The sequence below is a fragment of the Hyalella azteca genome, unplaced genomic scaffold (genome assembly GCF_000764305.2).
Source record: "Hyalella azteca isolate HAZT.00-mixed unplaced genomic scaffold, Hazt_2.0.2 contig13331, whole genome shotgun sequence".
NCBI lineage: Eukaryota > Metazoa > Arthropoda > Malacostraca > Amphipoda > Hyalellidae > Hyalella > Hyalella azteca.
Window position 1 is genome coordinate 325991 of NW_025943257.1, and position 4146 is coordinate 330136.

The 4146-nt window shown below is 35.8% G+C and overlaps 1 protein-coding gene across 1 annotated transcript in view; it reads left to right on the plus strand.

The window, feature by feature from the left end:
* The first annotated feature begins 1253 nt into the window (after positions 1–1253).
* LOC108681699 (60S ribosomal protein L11) overlaps positions 1254–4146 on the plus strand; it is a 13556-nt gene continuing 10663 nt past the window's right edge. Inside the window, exon 1 of the mRNA XM_018170760.2 lies at positions 1254–1323. The gene's annotated coding sequence lies outside the window, so the exon portion shown is untranslated. The remainder of the gene's footprint in view (positions 1324–4146) is intronic.

Sequence of the window (4146 nt, forward strand, 5' to 3'; positions counted from 1 at the left end):
TCGACAAGGAGCTAAATTTTTTAGGCATATTGAAACGCAAGCTAATAAATCCAAAATTCTTGTACTCAGCAGACGCTCTCGCGAGTTCGTAGATGCAGAAACGATGAAGTTGTTTGTTGCTGTCGTGCACGCGAACCTAGAGTATGGAAACGCAGTGTCGTCAACGAAACTTGAGAATGACAAAAATTCAGTAGAAAGTGTTCAAAAACGCACAACAAGGATATTTCCAGGTTTGAAAGGTAATTCCTATGAAGAATTAAAGATTGTGAAGCTTCCAGGCCTCTGTTCTCGACGTCTGCGTGGTGACCTTTATATAAACTCATGGTTTGTACAAGATCCCAAAAGGATTACTAAAATTTAAAACAAGAATCAACACCTGGGGCCACCAGTTGGGGCCACGGCTGTTAACTAAATAATTTCGTTGCAACTCATTCACACAACACTTGTCGCTTCGAGTCACCAACATATGGAACAGTCTCCGAGTTACTCACTTGACGCTCCTAGTATGAACGAGTATATTATTATAGTTTTAGGGAACTTACTGGAACGTGAACAACTTAAAGTTTATTTTCGAATGTTAACCAAATGTATATGAGGTTTGCGTGACATTAGTGAGGTTTGCGTGACTTGTGAATCAAGTCACAAAAAATTCAAGAATCGGCAACAGGCCATGGGCCTATTTCTTCAGTGCCGACACTTCAATTCTATTGTATTCTATTAGCCATTAATACATGACGCGTAGAACGAGTAATATAGACGCGCGTTGATTGTGATTGCGCCAAGCACCGAAGCATATTATGAGTCAGTTTTGATTTAATCTAGGAAAGCAGATCGTAATTTTTTTATAATAAGAATATTTATAACAATTTACCAGATAATTGACCGGAGTACAAATCATAACCATACAAATCTCATACGTGTAGGTAGGACTAGTTCATGCGTCTCTACATTTAAGCCCATATAAATTAAAAAACTTTCAGATTGGTTGGAAATTTTAAAACTAAATCTATCCATTGAAATCTTGCAGCTTCCTTATTTATCACTGGCAAGACTTTTAATCTCTTCTCGTATATCTAGACATATAAAACAATACATTTTCAGTCACTTTCTGAATATTTACCTTATAAAATGACTTATTAGTTTTTTCGATGCATAACATTTATTAATTCGTCAAATGTTTCAAAAATATATGCTCCTCTGAAAATCTTATCAAAACTTGTCTGGCAACTGTATGGCAACAACTCTCGACATTGCAGCTGGTTCTTACGACGGTGGAACGTTTGAAGGTGTTACGTGTGCTCTTGTTTATTAAATAATTTTTAGGTGAGTGTTGAAAATTCCGACGTTAGCATCATTTGTTTCAATGAATTTGTGTGTGAATGAATCTAGATTTGATAAGCCCTTTTTTCAAATGTTTGATTTGAAGAGTGCTCCCAGCTTTATTTCAACCCCTTTCATCTTCATGAAATGTTTTGATTTCTTGCTGCGGCCTAATAAGCCAAGGAATGAATAGATGATTATACAAAGGCTGTGTTGTTACTTGTATTGATTACTTCATCAAAAGCTCTGAAATTTTATCTTCTTGGTCCATGGTCTTTTCTCAACAAATTTTTAGCTTTAATAGTCATCATTCCCCGGCTATAGTATAGGCTATAGCCGTCTGAAGGAGGTTTTTATTATAATATTATATCTTAACATTTGCCACAAAAAAAAATAATTGAAATGGTCATCATTCATTGAATAAATTTTGTGGTAATTGACTCCATTGTTACTTTGTTACGTGTTACCAATTAACATGGACTGTAAAAACATTTTTTGAGAATAACAGTTAGCCTAGAGCCCTAGACAATAATAATACCTAGGTACCTATATAAGATTGAGGATCCTTAATACTAAGTGATAACAGGTTGGCTAGGTAGGTAGGTAGGTAGGTAGGTAGGTAGTCTATATATACCTAAGATTGACTTGGGTTGAGGTAGGCTATGCTGGATTTAATAGTGACATTTGCTGGCAGGTGACTCAAATTCCACCATGTTAAATAAGACAATGGTTTGATTAGTTTTGTTAGGTATGGTTCATTTTGACAGGCGTGGATAATATCCAGGGCTGGAAAAATCCTATTTTTTTCTAAAATGATGCAACTCTAATAAATACATAATTTCAGTAGCTAGGTATGAAATGTCATGACTCTAATGTCATAAATTTTTGTTTAATTGATAAAATTGTGGCTTGCACTTTGCAAACATGATGTTTCATAAAATTTTCAACTTCTGCAATCTGCAGTATATTGTTCCCGTGTCAGCCGCGGGGAAATTAACTCTTAATCCACTTAAGGGGAGCGTCTGGGTCCTAGAAAAACTTTTTTTATTTGCGGACGGATCACTTTAAAACTTGGTACCGTATACACATATGTTGAAAATAATTCTAAGACTTTTTTGTTCATGTAAATTTTTCGAAAAAATGAAAGAAAACGTGAAATCCTTAGAAAACGGCCAAAAAGGGGGTACTGTAGAACAGTGGCAAAGCAGAGATTTTTTAGAATCAGTTCATTTTTAATTTCCTCATTTATTCAAGATCTAAACCAATTTCTTATGTATGATGATGCTGGTATCCATGATACTTTACTCAGTTTACTGGTCTACTTATAGGACTCAGAAATGAACTTGAATGAGAGTCTAAAAAACTCTCTGCTTCGTCACTGCCCTCACTTGGGATCATGGGATGAAGTACAGTACAACGTCACTACAACAGTTACAGTAGTACACTAACAATGAAACAGGAGGAATGAGCACTTAAATAGCTTCAAAGAACTTGTATAGGTAGGGCCAAATCATGGCCTCATTAGCCATTTAGCCCGAGCAGTGAGTATTGGTCTAGCTAGCCGTCTCGGCCGGCAGGCACCCAGGGTGCGAGACATGTTACCGCAACAACATCTGCTTTCAGACTGCTTTCAGTGCTAACNCATCCCACACGACTGTTGAAGGGTAACTGGAGCGGAGAGTGTGAATACTAGCTATTTAAGATGCACTTCGGCATTTACTCCCTATGTTAAATGTTAAAGAACTCCACCAACCTTTGCTTTTTCGCGATCTGTCATGAACGCATAAGTCAACGTACAGAAATGGTTCTGGTACCGTTGGATAGGTCAGAATGTCAGCTTTGAGATGAGACTAAAACCCGGAAAAGCCAAAATTGGTGATTTTGGACCCAGAAGCTCCCCTTAAGTGAAGCTAAATTGGTCTAATAATGGTGTAAGTAAAGAGTTGCCAGAAGAGTTATGTTTTATTATGAGATTTTAAAATACAACTGACATGCCTATTAATGTACAGAGACAAAATTCTGATGGTGCTTTAGGCTAAACTTTAGGACTATTGTGACTTGGTGTTTGGTAACCAGTGATATGGAATAGGGAGCACAGGATGCCGGACAGGCAATGGCGCTTAAGGTCCTCAGACAGCTGAAAGATATAAAAATTACAAATGAAAGATACTGCGCATAATGTGGCTATGATGCAAAGCAGGTTACAATCTATCATGCCCAAATTTAGTGATTAACTTAGGCAATCATGCTATATCTAAATAATGAATAAATATTTAGTAAATTAGGGATTGATAATTTAGTCTAGTAAATTAGGTTGCAAGAGTTATTGGTGCAAAAATTATAATAAACACACAAAGCAAACGACATTGGCAGTAGATTTGACACAATGATGCAAGTGAAGTTATATAGGTAAAACAAGGACCGCATCACCATCAAGTCTGTAAACACTTTAACCCATTAATAACGAGAATTATTTACTGAATTTTTTTTTTTTTTTGGTTCCTTGTGAGAATATTATCATTTGTGATCGTAATAAACAAAAAATGTGTTAATATATTTATTTTTTGTTTTATGTGAAAAATTATAGCTTGGTTCCATATGGAACTGCTCGGCATTAACGTAACATTTCTTCAAACAACACTTTTTCCTATAGTAAATCATGCAAGGTTATGCATAATGGATAATACGTATTCATAATGGACAATACTGATGATAAATCAATCATGGCAGAATACAATTCAATTTTAGCATAGAATGCTTCCTGTCTCTTATACACATCTAGATGTGTATAAGAGACAGACTTATAGGACTCAAAAATGAACTTGA